Genomic DNA, 26,762 nt, shown 5'->3' with positions numbered 1-26,762 from the left:
TGTAACTCAGTCTTTGCTTTTCTCTTGCTGCCTTTAGGATCACTTCTTTATCCTTGACTCTGGCCATCTTAATTATATGTCTTGGTGTGGGTGTGTTTGGGGTCTTCCTGTTTGGGACCCTCTGCGCTTCCTGTACTTGGATATCTCATTCCTTCTTTAAGTTTGGGAAGTTCTCAGTCATGACTTCTTCAAACAACTATGCAATACCCTTTGATCTTCTTTCCCCTTCTGGAAATTCTATCATGCAAAGTTTGGCATGCTTTATATTATCCCATAGGTCCCTTATGCTTTTTTCATTTGTTTCTGGTTGTTTCTCTTGTACCTCTTCTGATTGGGTGCTTTCTATTGTCCTGTCTCCTAAGTCACTAATTCATTCCTCTGCGTTATCTAGTCAGATTTGCACTGCCCTTAGTTCATTCCTCATCTCAGTCAATGTGTTTACCTATTCTACTCGGTGATTCTTTATAGCTGCCATTTCATTTATGACATATGCTATATCTGTAAACACTATCTCTTTTATTTCCTTCAGTACTTTTGATCAGTCCTTTTTTGAAATCTTGATCTAGAAGGCTATCGATGTATATTTCACTGATCGATCTTTCAAGGATTTCTCTTGTTCTTTTAATTGGGAATTGTTTCTCTGCTTTTTCATCTTGCTCCTACCTTTCAGGCACTGTGTTTTATGGAGTATCATTTAGCTACTGTGGTCTTTAAAGAGTTTATCTACCTAATGCCTGTGTAGTAATACAACTTAGGAAAGAGAAAAAAGAGAAGGAGAGAAGAAGAATTTTAAAGAAAGGAGAAATAAAGATATGGAAACTTTGTATAAAGAATAATAGAAAAGCAAGTGGAAGCAGAATTTTGAAAAATAAAAAGAATAAAAATATTTTTAAAAAATTTCAAATGATGAATATGGGAGCATATATAATTGTGTAAGAAGAAAAATTCAGAGGGTAATAGAAAATGAAACAGGTAAAAACAGATAAACAAAAGGGGGGATTTTGGTGTACTCCTGGAGACTGTGTGCATTTAATGGGAAGTCTTTCTACCTTATCCCATTTTGGAAGCTCAGCTTGCTGTTTCCTGAGGTTCTCCATTGGAGCCCTCATCTGTGCTGCTCCCAGTGCCTGTCTGCAAACATATAGCACATACTCCCAACACTGGATCAGGTGTAGCTCTTCTTTACTGTGGGCTGGTGTGTCACTTCCCTGCCTGATGCTTCAGTCAGATGTTGCAGACTGACCAGGCAGGATTGGGCTTCACACCTTCTCCAAGCAGCAAGGTCAGGGGCTGCATTCCTGCGCAAAATGTGGGGGGCCACCCTCCCCCTCAGGGTGCTGGTCAGTCCACCACTCTCTGCCACTGTGCGCTCTGCCTTGGGTTTGCACCTTGGTGGTGGGCTCAGGGAAGACTGAGGAACAGCCCTGTCCCTGGCCTGGGAGAAAACACAGCTCCTTGTTTGTCTAGGTAGAGCAAGTTCACTGAGTAACCAGGACAGAAGTATCCTATCTGCCTCAGGCTGTAGAAAAGTCTCTGTCTGGCCCTTGAGGTTGCTAACTCCTTAGGAGTGGATTCAGGTTTTGCCCCCACTGCTACCTGGGTGCAAAGTGCCAGAAGGTATGGTGGCTGTGTATGAGCCCTACCTCTCTTCACCTACAAAATTTTGTGGATTTTCAGAGATGAGGGTATGCACCATTCCCCCCAGGGCACATCTGCCCTTATGTTTTATGGAGGGCCCAGTTTTTTCTGCCCCGTGAATGCAAAGCCATGGCACAGAGACCACTGCATTTCTCATAGGCTGCCTCAGTGTGGCAATCCCCATTTTCCACCCTGCTCAGGCAGCATGGCTCTGCCCACAGCTGCTGTGCTGCATCTTCTGCTGGGTGTCACAGGGACCCTCTGTGCCTGTTTAACTTAGTTCTGTCAGTCAACTGATACTCTGTACAGATTCAAGCCTTGGAGTCTCCACCCCATCCTACTGGCCTCTCAGTTGGAGAAGGGAGACACAGTGAATGAGTGCCATTCCTTCTTTGCTGCACCTTCCCCATGGGACCTGTCCCACTTGGTTTTGACTTTACTTCCTTCTTTATTCCTTTTCTCCTATCAGTCTTTTGTTATCTTTATCTTTTGAAGAGGACAATCTTCTTTCAGAGTTCTGCAGATTCTCTGGTTAGCTGAGTGAGTCTGTGGATGTGAGTCTTGGTGCATTTGTGGGAAAGGGTAATCTATGAGCATCCTTCTACTCCACCATCTTGGGCTCTCCCCTTAAAAGACTCACTTTATGGAGGAAGATATACACATCCTGGAAATAGAAGGAGAAGATATTTCATGAAAATGACAAGAAAGTGTAGATTGCAATGCTCAAATCATACAAAATATGTTTGAAAACAAGGGCCACAATGAAAGTTTAGTATGAGATTATATAAAGAAAAAGAGATCAATATAAAAACAGGGTATAACACTCATTAACTTATATATGGACCCAACACCATAGATCGTAAATATAAAAAGAAATATTAGTAAGCATTAGGGAATTAATTCATTATAAAACAATAATAGAAGATGAGTTTAACACCTCACTAATCTGATGGACAGATCATCCAGAAAGAATATCTGTAAGGAAAGGGGTCTTAATAGCATATTATATCATTTTCTCCTTACTGAGTTATTGGACACTGCATCAGAAAAGCAGAACACAAAAAGTATTCAAGTGTGCACAGGATGTTTTCTAAGGAATTAACTACATATTATGTCAAGAAAACAGCCTCGGAAACTTTAAGGAAATACAGATGACAGCAAGCATTATTCCATACACAAAAGTATGAAACTATGCATCAACTCTAGAAAGAACAGGAAAAGCACAAACATGAGATTAAACAATATCTTTTAAAAAAATGAAAAATGGTCAATAATGAAATCAAATACGTAATAAAATCATAACTGGGGAAAAACTACAATGAAAATGCAGCTTCATAATATGTATGTGATGCACCAAAGACAAATCTATGAGGGAAGTTTAAAACAAATCAAGCCTTCTATAAGAAATAGGAAAAACCTCACACAAAGGAACAGGCTTACCAACCATAATAACTACTAATATTAACAAACAAAACCCAAAGGCAGTACAATCAGAAATCTTTAATGATTAGGTTGAAAATAAAAAAAATTAAAATTAAAAGTATATTAAAAACCATAAAATCAAGAGCATTTTTTTCTCAAAAATATTAAAAAATTGATAAGCATGTAGCAAGGTTTATCAAGATATACAGAGATTGGACCCAAACAAAATAAGAATCAAAAGAGTAGAAATAACTTCTGATATTACAGAAATACAGAAAAAGATTATGAAACCATATGAGCAGTTACATGAAAACCAACTGGATGAACTAAAACAAATGGACAAATTTCTAGAAACATACATCCTGACAACAATGAATAAAGAGAAAACTGTAAACCTGAAAACACCAATCAGTATAAGTTAAATAAAAATCTATAATTTTAAAAAGACCCCTTGAACAATATCTCTGGATGCCTTCATTAAAACCTCTTTCCCCCCAACTATTTCAACAAAAGAAGTAGGAAAGAAAATTCCCAAATATATTCTATGAGACCACCATTACCTTGATAACAAATCCAGTCAAAACACTAAAAAAAAAAAAAGGGAAATGAAAAGCCATTATTTTTGATGAATATACATTCAAAACTCCTAAATAAAACATCAACAAATTAGTCCAGCAATACATAGAAAGGATTATACACGATGATCAGTTGGATACCTTCCAAATTCACAAGGATGGTTCAACATAAACAAATCAATCAGCATGATACATATCTAAAAAAAGAAGGACAAAATTCACAGGACCATGTCAAAACACACAGAAAAAGCATTTGACAAAATTCAACATCCATTCATGATCAGAAATCTCATGAAAGTGAGTACAATGGGAAAATCTCTCAAAATACTAAAGCCAATTTTTAACAACTTATAAGACTCAGTGGGAAAAGCTGAAAGCCTTCTGGGTAAATTCAGTAACATGACAAGTATTCCTACTCTCACCACTTCTGTTTAATACTAATAGAAGAAAGGAAAAGGAAAAGAAGTAAAAGAAAGGCAAAATGGAAAGAAAGAGGCAAAATTGGCACCAGTACTGATGACATAACAATCTACATAGAGAATCGTAAGGGCTTAACACACACTATTTTGAACAATAAATAATTTCAGCAAGGGAGCAGGGGACAACATAAATGTAAAGAAGTCTCTTGCATTTCCACACGTTAAACATGAGATACCATAAATTGGCTGTTGAAAGCAATAATATTTAAAATCCTATCACCCCAAATATCTTGGAAAAAGTAGCCATATATGTGAAAGTTCTACAAAATGAAAATTATAAAACAATGATAAAGAATTTAAAAATGATTCACAGAAATGGAAAAATGTCTTGTGTTCTTGGATTGAAAAAGCTAATAATGTTAACATGGTTGAACTACACAAAGAAACCTACAGATTAAGTGCAATTCCTGTTACAATGCTGTAGTATTTTCCACACAACTAGAAAAATATAATCCTAAGTTTTACATGAAACCATTAAAAATTGCTAAAATGATCTTGTGATAAAACAAAAAATCTGGAGGTATAACCCTCCCAGATACCTTACTATAATAAAAATCTGCAGTAATAAAAACAGCATGGCATTGGCACACAGGTATAATCAATATAAACAGATAGAGAGCCTAGGAATAATTCCACAAACCTATGATCAATGAATCTATGATAAAAGAGGCAAGAGTACACAGTAGAGAAAAGACAGTCTCTTCAATGGATGGTGTTGGGAAAGCTGGACATCTACATGTAAAAGAGTGAAATTAGAGCATTCCCTGACATCACATACAAAAATAAACTCCAACTGTATTAAGGACATAAATGGAAGACCTGATCCTATAAAACTGCTAGAAGGGAATATAGGTGACACACTATATGGTTATATGTCATAGGAATATTTCCTTATATCAGCCACCTAAGGCAAAAGATATAAAAGCAAATAAAAGCAAGTGGGAACTAAACAAACTTCAAACTTCTGCACAGCTTTGGACACTATCAATGAAATGAAAGCATTGCCTGTGAAATTGGAGAACATTTTTGCAAACAATGCAAGTGGCCAGGGGTTAATAGATTTAGGTTAATAGATTCAACATTGATTTAAGTTACACAACTCAATGTGAAAAACAATAACCCAATCAAAAATAGAGCAGAGTACCTGAATTAATATTTTTCCAAAGAAAACATTCAGATGAGTAACAGGCAAGTGATAAAAATGCTCAACATTACTAACTATTAGGGAATTGCAAATCAAAAGCACAATGAGGTATCACTTCACAGTGGTCAAATGGCGATTATCAAAAGGTCTGCAAATACTAAGTGTGGGAGAAGATGTGGAGGAAACAAAGCTCTTGTGTACTCCTGGTAGGAATATAAATTGGTACAACTTCTAAGGAAAACAGTATTCAGATTACTTTAAAAACTTAAAAGTGAATTACCATATGACCCAGTAATACCTCTCCTAAGAAAAATCTGGGGAATATCCCTAAATTGAGAAGAACCAATGTTCACTACAATCCTGTTTATAATATGAAAGAGAGGGAAGCAATCCAAAGGTCCACAATAGACTATGGAGTTATTAAGATATAATGTTTCTATAAATATGGAATGGAATATTACTCTACCATGAAAAAGTATAAAGCATTGCTATTTCAAAATCACGAATAAGCCTAGAAAATATTATGCTTAATGAAGTAACAGATAAAGACAAAAGGTTATAGTATAATTTATAAGTGGAATCTTAAGAATAACATATATTTGGGTACATCTATCAATAGCTATCAATTGATTGATGACAGAAAAATACATAGAAAGATAGATAAATAGAGAAAAAGAAGGAGAAATACAGAATCGGAAAGATAGAGAGATTGACCGATTGAGAGACTAGATTGAAAAGATTGAAGCAGACTCAAAGATATGGGAAAATATTTATGTTTACCAAAGGGGAAGGGAAAGTCATTTTAATGGTAGGACATTGACAGATACAAAGTAATACACATAAATGAGATAAGCAACAAGGCTAATTTGTAGAGATCAGGGAATTATACACAATAAATTATAATAATTGTATGTTACAATTATTGTAATAACTTGTAATAATTTATAATGCAATATAATCTACAAAGTGGTTGGTTTCACCATGCTGTACATCTGAAACTACACAATATAGTACCTCTACTGTACTTCATTTAAAATTAAATATCTCATGAATAATTTAGTCTTTCTCTTTTGATAGCATCTTACTTTAATGTTGTTTTATTTTTACACATTACCTTTTCTGATTACTGTCTCAAATTATTTCTTTTACTGTTGTGAGGATGTTACCAGATTGATATATCTATATTTATTGCCCCTGATTTCCTGTTTTTCTCACTTTAATCCATATAGTATAGTAGCATTTTAAAACATACCCAAATAAACATTTGTGGCTTTCTCGTGGTCTCTACTTTGCATTTTGGTCAATGTTTTGCATATTTTTGCCATTTTATTTTTCTTAGAAGAGCTCTTTTCTACATCTGTTGTAAGATGTCTCAGTTTTGTTTTTCATCTCATTCAGGATTTGTTTGTCTGGTAAATTCTTTATTTTCACTTTGTATCTAAGTGATAACTGTGCAAGGTAGAGTATACTTGGCTGAAATATTTCATATGTCATTAGTTTGAAAATGTCATTTTATTTACCCTTGGCCTATGTTTACTGCTGATAAGTCTGCAGATAGCCTAATGGGGTTCCTTTGTAGATTATCATAATTTTTTCGGCTGTCTTTAAAATTTTACTCTGTCATTGACTTGCCAATTTGCATATGACATATCTTGAAGGAGGTCTCTTTGTCTTAAAGTTATTGGTGTTTTGTTGGCTCATGGACATGTGTATCAGTTCCTTACACAGGTTAGGTAAGTTATCGACTATTACTTCCTTAAATAAAACATCAGCTGGCTTCTACATTTCTTGTAACTCCAGGATTTCACTCTAATGTGCACTTCCTGAAGAAGTCTGATGGCTATTGTAGAATATACTCACTTTTTAATATGTTGTATCTCTGCCCTCTCCTATCATTTCTAGTTTTGTATTGGAGAGTTTGCTAATTTTTCTTCCACAAAGACAGTCTGCAACCAGTGCTTTCTATTGCATTTGTCATCTCATTTTTAAGTTCTTCTGGTCCTCCAATAATGTGTGATTATTTTATACTTTCAGTCTCTTTGGTATGTATTCCTTATCATCATTTAATTTATTCCTGAGTTCACTAAACTGCTTTCTGAGTTTTGTGTTATGTATTCAGTTAATATATGACACCTATTTTGAATTGTCTATTAGTCATATGGCAATATTCCATGACTTTAAGTTTGTTTGCTTCAGGGTTGACTTTGTGTGTGTGTGTGTGTGTGTGTGTGGGTGTGGGTGTTTGTGTGTCTGTGTGTGTGTGTGTGTTTTTGTGTCTGTGTATCTGTGTATTTGCATGTCTTATGATGTTACTGTGATTGGACATGATCTTTTAAATTATTGCTCACATGACACTAAATACAAGATTGTGTGTTGGAGTCCTTGCTTTTGTTTTCTGGTAGTTAGCATTATTTCACCATTTTTGGTTTTACTTACCTGAGCTACCTCTGATAATATTTCTAAATGCACTTTCCAGTGACTACTGTCTGGATAAAAGATGTGCTTTCATTGTCACTTCTTAGACTTCTCTGGTATTTAATGCCACTGTTGTCACTGGGATGGCAAACTCTTTTATCTGAAATCTCTTGAGACTCAGTGTACACATTGAGGAAAACTGTAAAGGCAGGTGGGTAGTTGGAATCAGGCAAGTGCCTTTGCCATGTCCAGTGTTGCAAGGTACCTTGTCTCCACCACTGTGAATGGGGAGTAGGGAGAGTGTCATGAATGTCTGAGTGTCTGAAGGATGGAATTTCTGTCTCCCTTGTGGCTCCCTCCTAGTTAACTGTGACCATGAGTACTGGTGTAGTTGGAGGCTGAAGCTGTGTGAACCACAGTGTCCCTGATTCTACCAGGGTTCTCTGAACCTTTGGGCTAAGATATTCAATCAGTGGGCCTTGGTTGCAGGCACCAACTCTGCTTTTCCCTCAATTCGGCCTCCTCTATGTGTTTTAGTCCACCACACTTCAGCTGTACTCATGCGTTCTTGAGTATTGTTTTGTGTTGTAGTTATTTTTGTTGAGATGTGAACATTTTATTGACTGTAGACTTAAGGGGAGAGACAAAAATAGTTTAAAGTTGTCACTTTTTAAAAAGTATATGCTTTTTCATTTAAAAGATTAAATTCTACTAAGGACATTATAAGAAAAGTAAAGAAAGTGAACAAACCACCTCCCTTAATATCATAGAACTATGAAATATTTTCAGTAATTCCTGGGTTCTTTCTTCAATGTTTTCCCACATACATGAACATTTTCCTATAACATAGGCCTATAATCTCTTTAAAATCATTTAAATTATTAAACTATTTCTGTGCTGTATGTATAGCATTGTTGCTTCTCTGAATTATAGCCAGTAGCTTGCATATTTCTGTCTTCTCCATCCTTCTTTCCTGTCCCCACAGGAAACCACAACTTGGTAAACTACATATATATATGTGGGTCTGTCTGTTTTCTTTTTATCATTATTTCTCTTATATTTTTAGTTTCCTTATGTAAGTGATAATGTCGGTTGTTTTTCTCTGTATTACTTATTTTATATGTGCAACATCCTCAGTGTTCAGTCACATTGATCCAAATGGCAGAATTTTATTTTTTTTTATACCTAAGTATGTATATTATTATATGTATCTCACATCTCCTTCAGCCAATCATCTGTTGATGGGCATTTGAGTTGTGCTTCTATCCTTGGTGATTATAAATGATGATGTTAAGAACATTGGGGGTAAAATATCCTTTAAATTTATTGTTTTCAATTTTTTCAGATTTATAACATAAACTGGAATTGCTGCAACATATAATGCTTCTATTTCTACTTTTCTGAGCACTGTCCACACTTTTATAATAGTGGATGCATCAATTTATATTTCCACCCACAGTGTACCTGGGTTCTCTTTTCTCGACATTCTTATTAATGTTTGTCATTTTTAGACATTATGTTAATAGCCATTTTGGTTGCTGTGAGATTATATTTCTTTCTGGTATTGATTTAAGCTTTCCTAATGAATAGCAAAGTTATGTATCTTTTGATGTGCATGAAAATCATCCACATGTCTGTTTTTGAAAAGTTTCCATGAAGATCCTTCAACTATTTTTAAGTTGGGGACTTTGTTTTTTAAATATTATTCTAATATGCTATATATATATTATGGATATTAACACCTTGTTAGTCTCATTGTCTGAAATTTTTCCTTCTATTTTGTGTGTTGTCATATGTCTTGTTGAAGGTTTCTTTCCTCTGCAAAAGGTTTTGCACTTCACACTTATATATGAAGTAGAATCCCTGTATTGCATTGTTCATCTATTTCTTCCTCACTAAACGATAAACAGTTACTCTTAGTTCATTATTTTTTTTAATTAGGAGAGTCATGAAAAATAAATACTGCTAAGATTTACCTCAAAGTCAGTTCTGCTCATGTTCTTGGTCAGAAATTCTGTAGTTTCTGGTTTTACATTTAAGCGATTAATCCATTTGTATCTTAGTTTGTATTCTATGGAAGGAAGTGCTCTTACATCTTCCTTTTACATGTACTGTCCAATTTTCCCAGAACTACTTGTTGAAGAGACTGCCATTTATCCATTGTATACTTTGCCTCCTTCATTGTAGACTATTTGACCATATGTGTGTGGGTTTATTTTAGGAATCCCTATTTTGTTCCATTGATCTATGTGTCTCTTTTAGTGCCATATTTTGATGTTTTGATTACTGTAACTTTGTAGTATATTCTAAGTTGAGGGAGGATAATGCCCACAGCTTTATTCATTTTTCAATTATTATTTCAGAAAATTTGGGTCTTACATTTTTTTTTAATAAATTTTAATATATGTCCCTTGTTTTGTGAAGAAACTTATGGATTCTGTGAGACTACAAATTTACTAAAAGTAAAAAACTGAGAAAAATATGAAAATGTGGAGGATAAATCATACAATATTAAACAACAAATGGATTGCTGTATAAATCAAAGAAAATATATATAAAGAAAAATGACAACAAAAACAAACTTCATGTAGTATAGCAAAAGCAGTATTAATAGGGATGTTTATAGCAAAATAATCCCACCTATACAAATAAGAAACATATCTCTCTTATAACATAATCTTACATCCAAAAGATGAAACAAAATCATAAAAAAAATAGTTAGTAGAAGAAAAGACACCTGAAAGTTCAGAACATAAATAAATAAAGATTAAAAATAGAAACATTTAATCAATCTAAATAATGGTTTTTGAAAGTTAAATAAAATTCATAAAGTGTAAACATACTCATGGGCAAAAAAGAGAATACTCAAAAAAAAATGAGAATTTACAGCTTATATCACAGAAATACAAAGAATCAAAGAAGATACAACAAATTATATGCCAATAAAATGGAAACCCTTAAAGAAATGGACAAATTCTTAGAAAGACATAATCTCCTGGTTGGAATGAGAAAAAGAAAATATGAACCAATCACCACTAATGAAATTGAATAAGTAGTTAAACAAAATCTCCCAAGAAGCAAAATTCCACGCCTAGACAGCTTCACAGGTGACTTCTGCCAAATAATTATACAAGAGCTATCACCTATACTTCTCAGAGTATTCCAAAAATTTGCCGACGAAGGAAGGCTTTGTGCCCCATTTTTCCATATCACACTAACACTACAACTAGAACAAATACATCAAAAAATTACAGGTTAAAAATTACTGATAAGCATAGATGCAAAAATCAAATATCATCACTAAAATGTTAGCAAGCCAAACAATATATTAAAAGGATTATACAATATGATCAAGTCCATTTTATTCCAAGGATGCCAGATTCAATACCTACAAATTAATCAATATGATACACCACACTAACAAACTGAAGAATAAAAATTATATGGCCACTTCAAAAGAATCATAAAATGTTTTGGAAATTCAGTATGTATTTATGATTATATTTTCCCTCAAAGTGGACATGAGGAAACATACCTTAGACACAGTTAAGGACATATGTGACAAGAACTCAGCTAACATGACACTCACTGATTAAAAGCTGAAAGCATCTCTTGTAAGAGCAGCAAGAAGACAAGGATTCTCTCTCTTACCACTTTTATTCAATTCAGTACTGGAAATTCCAGCCATACCTATCCAAAATAAAAGTAAATAAAATAGAGCTAATTAAGAAAATGAGTAAAAGTATCTATTTGCAGAGCACATACTTTTAACAGAAACCCTAAAGATGGCATGACAAAACTACTAGGGCTTATCAATGCATTTGGTAAAAATTCAGAATGGAAAATTAATATACAGAAATCTTGCATTTCTACAAACTAACAAGCCTATAGATAGAGTAAGTGAGGGAACTGTCTCATTTACAGTTGCATTACAAAAAATTAAAATATCTAGAAATGTATCCAACCAAGGAGTTAAAAGACCTGTACTCAGAAAACTATAAAATATTTAGAAAGGAAATTGAAGATGATGCAAATAGATGAAAGAATAAACTGTGTTCATCGATTAAGAGAAAATTATTGTTTAAATGACAGTACTAACCAAGAAAATACACAAATTAAAGTCAGTGCCTATCAAAGTACCAAGGGCATCTTCAGAAATGAACAATAAATAATTCTAATATTTACATGTAATCACAAAAGAGTTGAATTCACTAAAAAGGAAAAAAAGAAAATAGTGAAAGCAAACAAACAAAAACACTACTTTGAGAAAGAACAAAGAGGATGTATCACTGTCTCTGATTTTAAAGTTTAATTCAAACCTACGGAAATAAAAAAAAATATGGTACTGGCACAGAACAAACAGAATAATGGAACACAACAGAGTGCCTAAAAATGAAATCAGAAAATATGGTTATGTAGCCCATTACAAAAAAATGAATATACAGTGGGGGAAAGATAACCAACAGGCACATGAAAACGTGTAACATCACTAACCATCAGAAATATGCAAGTCCAAAACACAATCAGATTTTATGTCAGTGCTGTCAAAATGACTATTATCAAAAAGATAACAAATATAAGTGTTTTTGAGGATTTAAGTAAACCAATCCTGATGCAACCCTGGACTGAATGCAAATTTCTGTTGCCACTGTGGAAAACAGTGTGGAGTTTTATCTAAAAATTAAAAATGAAACATGATCCAACAATTTCATATCTGGATACTTATTCCAACAGATGAAAACACTACTCTGAAAAGATAAATTCAAACCTATATTCACTACAGCATTATTTACAATAGCCAGGAAATAGAAGCAAATTAATTGCTCATCAGTAGATGATGGATAAAGAAGATGTGCATTTATAGTATATATATCTACCCATCTATTAACTACAGATTTATTTATATTTATAGATATATATACAGATAGATAGATATAAGCAAACACACACATAAAAATACAATGAGTTATAACTCAGCTATAAAAAGCATAGGTTCTTGTCATTTGCAAAAAATGGGTAGATCAAGAGGGTAATATGCTAAGTGAAATAAGTCAGACAGAGAAAGACAAATGTTAATGATTTTACTCACATTTGGAATTTAAAACAAATGATCATAACAAAATAGAAAAAGATTTATACATATAGAAAGAAACAGGTTGTTCACAAGGAGGAGGGAAATGGGGTGAGGAAAAAGAAATAGTTGAGGAAACTTAAGAGAGAAAATTTTCCAGTTGCAAATTAAATGAGTCAGGGGCAAGAGATATACTGTATGGGGAATAGTCAATAACAATGAAATAACTTTAAAAAGCAACATTTCATAACTAGAATTGTTCTGCTGATCAGTTTGAAATGTATTAAAGATAGCAAAGAGTATGTTGTGTAAGAGAACTTAACATAGTGTTATAGATTAAAGTACACTTCAAAAACAATCAAACATAATTATAGAAACAAATCAGATTTGTAGTTAACAGAGGCAGGGTTTGGGAAAGTAGTATTAGCTTAATGCACTCAAATGGTAGAAGCCTCCAGCCATAAAATAAATGTGTTCTAGGGAGGCCACATAGTAACATGATAAATACAATTATTACTGCTTTATGTTATATATGAATGTTGTTAAGGAAGTAGACCATAAGTTTTCTCATCACAACCAAAAACCAAATTGTATACCTTTAATAGTGTATCTAAATGACATAATGAATTCTCCCTAAAGTTGCTGTGATATTTATTTCATGATACATGTAAATCAAATAACTATACTTTAAACCTAAACTAACAGAATGTTTTATGCCAATTATATCTCAGTAAAAGTGGAAGGAAAAATGGAAATTCAATGATCATTTTTTCCATGTCATTTCTCATGAATATTTTTGCAGCAAGTAACCTTGAGTCATGATGTATTTATCCTAGGTATAGATACTAATAAATAAGTGATTCTAATAAATAATACATAAAGATACTTATAAAATTAGTGTTTTCCCATGCCTTAAACTTTCTTTATGATAACAGCCCACTGCTTCTGTTGGCATCAAAATTTCACTCAGTGTATTCATCTGAGATTAGGGAATGGATACAATATTAACCCTGGCTTCTTTTGCTGTGAGTGGTAAATTTCACTGTCTCTGATCGAGGGTCTCATCTCCCCAACAGCATCTAAAAGAAAGGAACGTGCTCGGTTGCTGAAAATTTCAGCATGGTAAAATCTCAGACCTCCTACACTTCTTAACTGTTTGGCAATGGGAATGCAATACTGACAAAGACTTGATTTTGGATAACAATTTTGTGTTTTCTCATGGTTGCATTATGTGATGTGAGGATAATCCCTGACATCCACAACAAACATCCTTGCCAAAATGCTGGGCTAAGAAGTGTAAAGTTTATGCATTATTAGGACTGAGGACTGCTTTCAAAATGATGACTATGCTCACTCTACTCCACGTAGTCCAAGGAAATAAAGGTTATTGCAGTTTCTAGGTGAACGGGAATAATTCAGTGGTTCAGTTTCTATAAATTAGTCAAGGGGTGTTCAAAGCCAAAATAAGTTGTGTCAACAATGAGAAATAAAGAGAAATAAATCATAAACATAAGTTTAAGTTAAAAAGGAGACAGAGACCTTTGCTGGGCTCTGGGGACTGGAGAACGTATATGCATCACTCAACTTCAAAGATTCAGTGGCTTGCCAATTGCATCAACTCGAGATTCAGTGAAGAGTTAACAATTAGTATACTGGGAGAAATATAATCTACCTCTCCCTGATCTGAAGAAAATCTGGTGTCTCAATGAAACTCTTAATTCACAGAGATACTGCAAGATGCAGTAGAATATTTCACTGATGACTCAACTAAGACAATCATAGTGCATAAGAATTAACCTTCGCACACACACACAGTGGAAGACATATTTGTAGTATTTAGTGGAAGAATTCAGTGGGCAGAGCTCAGAGAATAGTTTTCAAAGCACCACCCACCTTTTGTAATTTTGCCAACTGTCTAGCTTTTCCCAGGTAAAAACCTACAGATGGACAAACAACACTGTTTTTATGATTTCTAATTTTGAAAGTAAACTGTATAATTTGACTTATCAGTATAGAACCTCCTTAAGATGATCAAGGTAAGACACACTGTCTGAGAAGAGAGCTGGAAACTAGCTGCTGAATCAGCCGACCTGAACCCCAGACTACTAATGTAAACAACAACATAGCCCTCATCAGAGTTGAGCTGACAAACGTAAAAGATTCATGTTTCTGTTAAAGGAACAACCACTGCTGTCCAGACACAGTTCTCCTGCATCAAGTGGGCTCTTTTCTTCTCTTGGTAAAGGTCATATGGGTGGGATTTTGCTAGAGTTTACCTTGGTCCATATGTCCATTCTCCAGATTATCAAAGGCTTCCTTCACAACTGGTGACACATTTTCAGGACTCAATATTGCCATTCCAGTCTTATTAGCTGACACTGGCTGCATGATTGTCAGCAAGAGCCTTAGGATCCCTGACCTTGACTAAAATTTTTCCAGCATATAAGGGCAATTCACATTCTGAAAATGCTTCACATTTTATTTTAAATTAATGGAAAATAGTCAAACTCTTCCGTAAATATATTTTATTTACTAACGTCTGCAGAAATTTGGTATTCTTGCATTTGGACAAGTTTTTAATTCTACCACCCTCAACTCCTTCTAGTCCACACATTTTAGATTGCAATTTGGTTACTGAAAACGACCACCTCAAATAATGGGCTACTACCCCTAAGATAGTCCCTGTGTGAAGGTTAGAAGGGGCACAAGTTATGTGGGTTGTATAAACCTAATTTAAATGTTTGTGATGGCACTTTCCCTTCTGCACAAAGCTCTGATTCTAAGAAGTAAATTAATTCGAAGTCAATAGATTTATTCGTATGGGGATAAGAATCAATTATTTTGGGGTGGGTGGTTGACGATGAGACAGGAAAATATCCAGAAAATGAGAATGGAACGCTTTAGGCCTCTGGAGGCATGAATTAAGAAGAAAATAATGCTTTGTCTCCTGTGCCTACATCCACATACTGTCTTGGGTGACTAGTCCTTTGGTTATGAAAAGAGCTAGTTTGTGGTGAAGAGTATAGACAATAAAATAATAGTTGGAAACCATGAGAGTTTTGTTGTCTCAGAAAGTAGATTTTGCTTAAAGTCAACATGCATTTTTTATTCACTAAATACTAAAATGCATCCTGTGGCATGTGCTGTGCTTCCTGTGCTGGTACCCAAGTTAGACAAGGAAAGGGGGATAGACAGAAAGCATCTGGAGGAGGTGGTTTCTGTGCTGAGACTGGGAAAGTCTAAGTAGGTAAAAGGAGGGCATCCTAAGTCCAAGGATGAGCTGGAGCAAAAGTTGTGAGTTTGGAGTTAACATAGTTGACAAGCATTTGCCTGGATTTATCTCCAGATACAATGAAACATAAAGAGATGCCAAGGTAGTCAGATGCCAGATGCATAAAGAAATGATTAACTATTTTGAGTTTGTGGGCTTAGATTTGGAAAGGCATTAATTTCCACCCTGGGGATGTAAGCTTCTCTTTGGTTGCAACATAAGAGCAACATAAAGTATTCACCAGAAAATATAGTGTAGAATCTTGAGAGTAGGAAATGAAAGCACCTACTGGAATGCTTTGAGAACAGCACAAAGAAGACCATAGATAAAATTACTTCTTAAATTCTACCACATGTTGAATGTTCCATCTGAGACTACATCATTTGAACTTTATGATTCCAGGGACGAGATAATAGAGACCATGAACCCTGGGCTGGTTCCTGCATTTATCTCCTGTTCCAAACTATCCTAACAACACTTTTAATATTTTCCAGGATGAACCAGAAGCCAATTAGTACTTTTCCCTCTCTTCATGTTTTTGTCTTTTCCCAAATTCTACCAATTTCTCTTCTTTCTTACAGGATATTATTCAAATTTACTCCCATAATGTTCCATCAAATGATTATATCAATCAAATATCTTTTTTTTTTAAATGGTAAATTTGTCTCCCATTTTATTTTTAACTGTATTTAAAAAAATATAAGGAAAATACAGGTACGCATATATGTTTATTGTTCAAATAAATAATTTGCAGGTATTTGTTGACACTTGCCAACATTAATTATAATATTTGTTACCCTGTATAATCTGGTAGTCCTCTGGCAGATCAGTTGTAATTAGGATGACGTTCATAAACTGCAGTTGGCTGATGGGTTGGCCATGAAAGTGAGTTTGCTGATTTATCAGATATCACGGACACTGGAAACCGTGGGTTGCTTTCTGCTTGAAGTTAAGTAAAAGGACCTTCATTGGCCGATATGTTGTGATATCCTATTTGGAAAATAAGAAGGCTCCACCATCAGTCCAAGATAATTGCTCTTTATGGGAGATAAGTTGATGTAGTGAGAAGTAGAAGTCTTAGTTGTAATGAAATTCTCAACACGGCCATTTGCTTCAGTGTAGCTGCTTTGTGAGTGCACGTGGAAACTGGTCAACTGATTTAAAATAGCACGTTGATCCACTGCAAATTTTTTGATGGTCTAACTGACATTGATAATGCAGGAGGAAAACAAACTCTCTTCGGGGTATTGTATCACCAATTATGTGGCTAGTAGAGGACTTTATTTTTAGAGGCATGTTTAAATTTGCAGAAGGTAAAATTGCACTTTCTCCTCTAGTGTCAGCCACAAAACCAGAATTATGATTATCCATATTACCCACTGCTTTTAAGTGCTTCTTGTTGAAATGTTGAACCAATGAAGATACCAGAGAAGCATTTTTAATCCCAACTCTTCTTTTTATTCCCACTAAAAGCTGGGGACAGCCTCATTTAAAATTTGGATTATGATAGAACTGCAGCTACAACAAAGGAGAAATATTTTAGTATTATTTAAACCAAAATACAAGACTACAATAAGCATAATCAATAAAACCTCAGATTTCATGCTTACTATACTAAGATAATATCATCAAAATATGAACATTGCTGACTATTTTTTGAAATTCCTTATTTGGAAAATACATATTTAAATAGCATAGTCATCAAATAAAAATCATTAGCATTTGCAGTATCTGCGAATGCCCCTTTTTAAAAACAGATTTAATTCCATTATTTAGATTTCTGTTAAGATTCATAGTTGCTAGCAAATTTTCTCATAATCTTGAATACTTAATGCCCTGTCCTCCTTTTTTAAAAAAAATGAAGAATTTTAGCCTTAGTGGATTTATACAATTTTCAAAATCTAGCTTTACGTTTACATTACCATAGAATGATATATATAAAAAAATTTATATATAAGTAATGCCGTGGTGACTAAAATTTCTGAATACCTTGCTTAAAACAGAGACTTCTTTTTCTTCTGCCAGAAAGTCAGCTAGACAAGCAGATATTTGAAAATTCTGCCACACTTTACTAAACCCGTAAAGTTCAAGCTGTCTTACTGAACTTTTTATACTTCCAGTTTCAAATATTCTGAAAGGGGCCTTTCTTTCCAAATCTTCCTTCTTAAAGATATCTTCATCGATCACTATGGAAGTTCCATTATCATCCCACCAGATGGATAGAAATTGGTCACTCCCAACCATTTTCCAGAGTTTTCTTGGAAATGTCAGAGAACAAAAATCATTATCTTCATCTGGTTCAGAGACACAATGTGTGTAACCTGGTCTTTTTATCAAGGATTCTTCACACAATATCTGAAAAGAATTTAATTCAATCATAGACCTCAAGTCTAAGTCCCCAGAGAATGTTTTATCACACATTAGAGATCTACTGGACTTTCCTGAACCAGTTGGTCCATCTTTAGGAGACACATTTAGAGTTTCTGAAGAAACATGTGCCATCTCAAACAAATTTTTCTCCAGCTCCTTTTCAAATCTGCCTGATTTTGAGCACTGCAGCTACAAATGCTGCTTTGGCAAACCTGTGCACATAAACTGCTAGGCCATCATAGTGTTTGTCAACTGAGTAGCTGTGACATCACAAAATGACTGGTCTCCCAGCAACCCAAATGTAACATTCAGCCAGTGTTTACTTCTCATTCATCCAGTTAAAATGAAACCTATAGGATGATTATTTTTACAGTGTGATCTGCAAAATTTTTCCCACAAAATCTTTTTAAATAAATTAAATTTGGGGTCTATGAAATAAAACCAATCTCCTTCCTTTTATACACAAATTTATACCTGATTGGTGAACAGGGTATAAATAATGCACTAAATATATAAAGTAATTTTAAAAATTTGGAATTTATTTAGAAATTTGTGTAAAACCTGTGCAAAAAATTTATAACTGTTTATCATTTGTAAATAAAATGAAACATAATTTGATTTGTATATGGAAGTAGTTATTTATCTGTGTGCTTTACATTAAGTAGATCTATATTCAATAAGTGAGCAGAATAAATATCAGTTTATTTGTTATGTTTATAAATAAATGGTTAATATTTATGAAATAAAATAAGAATAAATAATCAATCAAATTAAAATATTCCAGAGTTAATTTTTTTAAATTTTAAATCATCATTATAAGTAAAACAAATGTAATTTAATATTCTAGTTTAAAATTACAAAAGAGAAAATCTTATTGTATACTTACAAATGTTTATTTTTGCCATTATTTCATTCAGTGGTTTTTCAGTCCCTACAAGGATTAAATTTTCTAGTCATCTTTATAATCGACAGTCTTGTGTCTCCTGTTAATTGTTCCAAAATGATGTGGATAAAAAAACTTATGCACAAGATCCTGGGTTCTGTACCCAATGCCTCCATTAAGGGGCAAACAAACAAACAAACAAATAACAGTAAATGTGGTTTAGTGTGGAAAAGACAAGCTAAATACGTTTTAGGAAGCAATTTGTTTCTCAGTCTTGAAACAGTTGGCATTGTTAGTATAATATGGCATTTTAAGGCAAGTATTATGTGCTCTAATTTTAAATAATAGGTATGTTCTCTATCAGTAAACTGTATTAAATGCAGTTCTACCAAATGTTATATTCTTTATTTAGAAATAAACTCCATTAAACATAAGCCAAATTCAAAATGAGAGATAAATTTTTAAATACATAAATGTACACTTAAGCTACAATGTACTTTTTTCCTTCAGTATATGCATATTCCATTCTAACTAAATATTAGCAACTTGAAAGCATGGATTATTATAAGTATTATAAACTATAGTTAAGTGGGATTTTGTCTTGATTCTTAAATATTATTTAAAATATGCAAATCAATAAATGTGATACCATCCCTTAAAAATCAAAGACTACAAAAATAATAATCTCAATATATGTAGGAAAATTATTGACAGAACTTAACATTTTTATGAAAAAATTCATAAGAAATTCGCTCTAGGTAGAATGGAAATAAACATAATAAAAGCCATATATGAAAAAAACCATGACTAACATCAAGCTCAATGTTAACATACAGGAAAGTTTTCCTCTGGACCAGTAATAAGAAAAAGAAGTTCATCCTCACAAGTCCTAAACTACACTACTAGAAGTCCTAGACAGAACACCTAGTCAAGAAAATAATATAAAACTCACCCAACTTGTAAAAAAGCAGTAAAACTTTTACAGATGACATAATTTCACATAGATAGAAAACTCCATAGACTCCTCAAGTGACTGTTAGAAATAATGAACAAACGTGTTAAACTTGCAGAATACGAAATCAATATACAAAAATCAGTTGCACATTTATATACTAACAACACATTATCAGAAACAGAAATTAGGAAAATAATTATGTGTACAATTATATCAAAAAATAAAATAGGAATAAAATTAATAATTGAAATAAAAGAGCTAAACATAAATATATTACTAACAGGTTCAAGAAATATAAGTAAAAAAATAAATAGAAAGATATTCTGTGCTCATGGATTGTATGCAATGTGAGGAAATATCCTAATCTACCTTGTACATTATCAATCTTCCCTGAACTGCTTGTTGAGGAGAATACCTTTTCATCATTTTATACTCTTGCTTCCTTTTTCATGGGTTAATTGATCATAAGTGATAGGGATTATATCTGCTTACTCTATTATCTTCTATTCATTGGTGTCTGTTTTTGAGCCAGTATCATGTTGTTTTAATTACTAAAGCTTTGTAGCACTGTTTAAGTTCAGAGAACCTTACACTATCAGACTTAATAATTTTTTCATAATTATATTGTCAACTCATGATCTTTGTGGTTACATATAAATTTTGAAAATACTTGTTCAATTTAATTGAAAATTCTCATGGATATTTTGATATGAATCACACTAAATTTAGATTGCTTTGGGTAGTATGGTTGTATTTAAACATTGTTTTACATCATTAACATAAGAGATCTTTTCACTTCTTTGGATCAATTTTAATTTCCTTCATCAAAGTTTTCTATTTTTTAATGTATAAGTTTTCACCTTATATGTTAACTTCATTGTTAATTATTCTTTACATATATGTATAAAATTATATACATAAATCTTTAAACACGTTTCCTACACAAATACAGCAGTCATAAAGCAGTGGCAATACATATTCTAAGTCCTGAATGAAAGAAAGCTGTAATTTAAGATACTTTATCAACCAAGAGTATCCCTTGAAATAGAAGGAGAGATAAATATCTTCTACACAATCACATACTAAAAGAACATAGCAACAGAAAATAAATAATGAAAGCTCTATTCTAATTACAGGAGAAGCAGAATGCTATATAAAGGAGAAACGCATAATGAGAAAGGCAGTAGCTATAATGAGTTACAACAGAATAAACATGACGTTGTAAAACAGGACATCAAAATTTTTAACGGTCAGAGAGGGAAACAGGACAATACAGAGTATTTTCTTCTTGTTTCTGTTCTCTGTAGAACGGGTTAGAGTTTGTATTACTATGAGATAAAATAAACAGATATAATAATGGGCCCATACATACAAAAATGTCAACAATAATTCAAAAGCTTACAATGAACTCACAAAACCTAAAAGAAACCAAGATAATAAAAGAAAATTATCAAGCAACAAAAAGAAAAAGAAATGAACAAAAAGGAAATACCAAATCAACTGGAAAATGAACTTCAAAATGGAAATAAACACCTGTCTATCAATACTTATCACAAATGTTAATAGAATAAGTGCTTCAGTCAAAAGATTTATATTGTCACATGGAATAATATAACAAGACCCTACATTATAAAGCATACAATAGACCCAATTTAGGGAGAATAATACATATCAATTGAAAGTAAGAGGATGGAAAAATATATTCGATGCAAATGGACATGACAAGAAAGCTGGACTAGCAGTACTGACTTCACAAAAAATAGACTTTAAAACAAAGGCCATAGAGAAAGATAAACAAGGAAATGCTATAATGATTAAGTGATCAATACAAAATTAGGGTATTATACACTTTAAGATATATGTACTCAATACTGGAGCACCTAAATATATAAAGCAAATACTAATAGATAAACAGGGAGAAATTGATGGGGACACAATCATAGTAGGAGACTATAACACCACATTACCAACATTGGAGTTGTCTTTCAGACAGAAAATTAATAAGGGAACAAAGACACTAAAAGATAAAATAAAATATTAGGACTTGGTTGATATACTCAAAACAGTACATCTCCCCAAAACAGAATATACATTCTTTTCCAGTGCACATGTAATATTTTCTAGGAAAGATTATGTACTCAGGCAAAGAAGCCTCAAAAATTTAAGAGGATAATAATTATTTCAAGCAGCTTTTCTGAATATAATACCATGAAACTAGAAAGAAATCACAGAAAAAACAGGGAGAAGAAAATGAATGTAGATTAAACAACATGATACTAAAACAGGTAGGGGGTGATTAAGTTAAAGAAGAAATTAAAAATTATCTTAAGAAAAATGACAAAAACACTACACAAATTCTATGGAATACACTTAAATCAGGCTTATGAGGGAAGTTCACAGTGACAAGGCCCTCCTCAAAGTAGAAGAGCAATTTCAAATAAATAATCACACGTTGTATGTAAAATAATCATGAAAAGAAGAGCAAACAAAACCAAAAGTCAGCAGAAAGAGGGAAATAATAAAGATCAAGGATGAAAATATTCATATAGAGATTAAAAAATAGGAAAAAATCAAACTATTTATTGATATTGTAAACAAAATTGAAAAAACTCTGGACAGGATCACTAAGAAGAAAAGAGAGAGAACACAAGAAATATATGAAATGAAAATGGAGAATCTATAAAGAGAACAACAAATTTGCAAAATTTCATAAGGGACTACCATGAAAAACTGAATGGAAACAAACTGGATAACCTAGAAGAAATGGAGAAGTTTCTGCAAACATTCAACCCACCAATATTGCATTAAGAAGAAATTGACCATTTGAACAGACAGATCCCCAGAATTGGAATAGAATTATCTATAAAATAAAAAAATCTTTGCAAACAAAATTTCAGAACCAAATGGCTTCACTGCGGAATCTGACCAAACATACAAAAATCCATACCAGTCTTCCTCAAACTCTTCCAAAAGATTGATATGGAGAGAGTACTTCCAAAATCACACCATAAGGCCAATATCAACCTGATACCAAAAGCAGACAAAGACACTACCCTAAAAGTAATTTATAGCCCTATATCATTGATAATAATAAATGTAAAATTCCTTAAGGAATTATTAACAAACAGAATCCAACAGCATGTTAAAAATGATCAGACACCATGATCAAATTAGTTTCATCCCAGGAACACAAGTAAGTTTTAACGTATGCAAATCAATCAATCAAATGTGATACACCATATCAGCAAAAGAGAGGACAAAAACCACATGATCATCTCAGTAGATGTAGAAAAAGCATTTGATAAAATTTAACACCTATTTGCAATAAAAATTCTTATCGCAGTGGGCATTCAGGAACCATATCTCAACATAATGAAAGCTATTTATGACAAACTTATAGCCAGCAAAATTCTCAGTAGTGAAAAACAGAAAACATTACCACAAAAATCTGAGACAAGACAAGGTTGCCCATCCTCACAATTTCTATTCAATATAGTGTTGGAAATCCTAGCCACAAAGATCAGGGAAGAAAAAGAAATAAAAGGATTCAGACTGGAAAAGAAGAGGCAAAACTGTCATGGTATGCAGACATGACAGTATACATAGGAAACAATAAAAGCCTAAGAAAAAAATTACTTAGGCTAATAAATTAACTGGGCACGGTAGACAGAATACTGTACAAATATCAATTGCAATTCTTTTCACTACCAGTGAATCAACACAAAATAAAGTATACAAACAACCGCTTTTATAACTGCACCCAAAAGTATAAAAGGCTTAGGAATAAATCTGACCAATGAGGTGAATGATTTATACATGGAGAAGCAGAAATCATTGATTGAGGAAATTTAAAAACATTTGAAGAATTGAAAAGATACCCAATGTTCTTATAAAGAAAGAGACAATATCGTTAAAATGGCCATACTGCCCAAGGCAATCCACAGAATTAATGCAAGTTCCTATCAAATTATGCAAAACATTTCTTTTTAGGACTGAAACAAATGATCCTAAGATTTATATACAATCAGAAAAGATTCATAATTTCCAAAGCAATATTGAAGATAAAGGAAGAGGCTGGAGGAATAACCAGCCTGGTCTCCATACACTATTGCAGTGCTAGAAGATATACAAAATGACTTGATATTGGAAGAGAAACAAGCATGTGGACCAATGGTACAGAATAGAGAGCCTAGGAATAAATCTACAGGCCTATGCTCCAATAATCTTTGACAAATTATCCAAGAATATGACACAGAAAAGATCATCTCTTCACAAACTTTTGGGAAAACAGGAGAGCAGCATGCAGGGCAATGAAATTAGAACACTCCTTCACTCCATACACAAGAATAAACTCAAAATGGCTTGAAGACTTAAATGTAAGGCAAGACACAGTAAAACTCCCCTAAAGAAAACATAGGCAAAACACTGAGATAAATCTCACCAATGATCTCCTAGAACAGCCTACCCAGGTACTGGATATAAGAACAACATTAATAAATGGGACCTAATTAAACTTAACAGCTTTTGCAAAGCAAAGGGAGCCATAAAACAAATCAAAATGACAACATACAGGATGAAAGAAAATATTTAGAAGTGATGCAATTTGCAAAGGCTTAATTTCCAAAATAGAAAGAGTTCATAAAACCTAATGATAATAAAAAAAACAAGAAAAACAATCTGAAAATGGGCAGAAACCTTAAATAAGCATTTCTCCAATAAAAACATACAAATGCCAAATAGATATATGAAAAAAAAATGCTCACTATCATTAATTATCAGAGAAATGCAAATCAAAACTGTAATGAAGTATCACCTCACAATAGTCAGAAAGGCCATCATTCAAAAGTCCACAAACAATAAATGCTGGGTAAGCTGTGGAGAAAGGGAACCCTCCTAAACTGTTGGTTACAATGTAGTTTGGTGCATTCACTGTGGAAAACTGGATGGGGATTCCTCAAAAGCCTGAAAATAGACTTAACATAGAATCCAGCAATCCCACTTCTGAGTATATATCAAGGAGAACCCTAATTCAAAAATACACCTGCACCACAATTTTTATAGCAGTTCTATATACAACACCCGCGACATGGAAGCAACATAATTGTCCATCAAAATATGACAAGATACAGGAGTTCTGGTATATTTACACAACAGAATAATACTCTGCAATAAATAATGATAAACAATGCCATTTGCAGCAAAATGGGTGTCCCCAAAAATTGTCATTCTAATTGAAGTAAGCCAGAAAGAGAAAGAAAAATAACACATGAGATGACATATGTGGAACCTTAAAAAAAATTTGGATGAGGGCACAATGATTTCACCTACAAAACTGAAACACACTCGCAGGCCTTCTAAATATTATATGGTTCCTGCGGAAAGGGTCTGGGAGTGGATATATTTGGGTGCTGTATGTTTAGACATGTTATTCACTATATATAAAATTTGATATTTTCGAAAGTTATTTTGTATGACACAGGGCAGTATGTTAAATATCTTGAAGTAACCTTTAATAGGAACACAAATGTATGCATGAACTTGGACACTGTGCTATACACCACATATTGACACATTGTAAATGGCAGTACTTCAATGATAAATAAATGAATAAATAAGTAAATTAGGAAAATATATAAATAAATATTAAATAAATATATAAATAAATAGTATTTAATAATAAAAGACATACAAAGATTCACACTACTTAACTTTACACCTCAAGAATCTAGGAGAAAAAAGAAAGAATAAGGAAGGAAATTGAATGAATAAGAGTAAGGCAAATAACAACAGAAACAATGGAAATTATAAGAAAAAAAATAACCTAAGTCTGAAACTTTTAAACATAATTTGGAGAAACGTTTAATTTGGCTAAGAAAATAAAGTCTCAATTACAATTAGAAATAAAAGAGATGATATTACCACTGATGCTACAGAGATACTTAGGATCATAAGAAATTACCACTAGCCAAATATTTGAATGACCTAGAACAAAAGACATATTCCCAGAAACATGTCTTCCAATACTGAATCAAGAAGAAATTAGAAAGTTAAACAGAGCAAAAGTGTTTATGAGTAAATCAGTAATCCAAACCTCCCAAAACAGAAATTATTTACAAGATGACTTTACTAGTGAATTCTGTCATACATGTGAAGACAATTTTTCACCAGTTCTTCCCCAAATCTTCCAAGAATTTGAAGGGGTGAAAGATTCCAAACTGGTTTTATGATGCCAGCTTTATTTGCAAAGCAAAGCTAGAAAGCACATTATATTCAAAGTACAGTATAATACCCCTGATGAATGCAAGAACCAAAATTTTCAACAAAACACAAGCAAAATGAATACAACAACACATTTCAAGTATCATAAAACATGAGTAGAGGGATTATTCCCTAGGTTTAAGGATACTTTAAAATTATCAAATCAATAAAGGTGACATGCCACACTAATACAATGAGAAATAAAAATTACATTATCATCTCAATAGGTGCAGACAGAGCCTTGTATATAAAGCAACATCATTTTATGATACTCCCAACAA

The 26,762-nt window shown here is 33.0% G+C and overlaps 1 pseudogene; it reads right to left on the bottom strand.

Moving 5' to 3' along the window:
- Positions 1-16,964: 16,964 nt before the first annotated feature.
- Positions 16,965-18,517, bottom strand: LOC102516601 (annotated as a pseudogene).
- Positions 18,518-26,762: the final 8,245 nt, after the last annotated feature.

Source organism: Camelus ferus, chromosome 7, assembly GCF_009834535.1.
Source record: "Camelus ferus isolate YT-003-E chromosome 7, BCGSAC_Cfer_1.0, whole genome shotgun sequence".
NCBI classification, from domain to species: Eukaryota; Metazoa; Chordata; class Mammalia; order Artiodactyla; family Camelidae; genus Camelus; species Camelus ferus.
The sequence above is the reverse complement of the archived record's forward strand: the minus strand, read 5'-3'. Positions and strand labels throughout refer to the sequence as shown.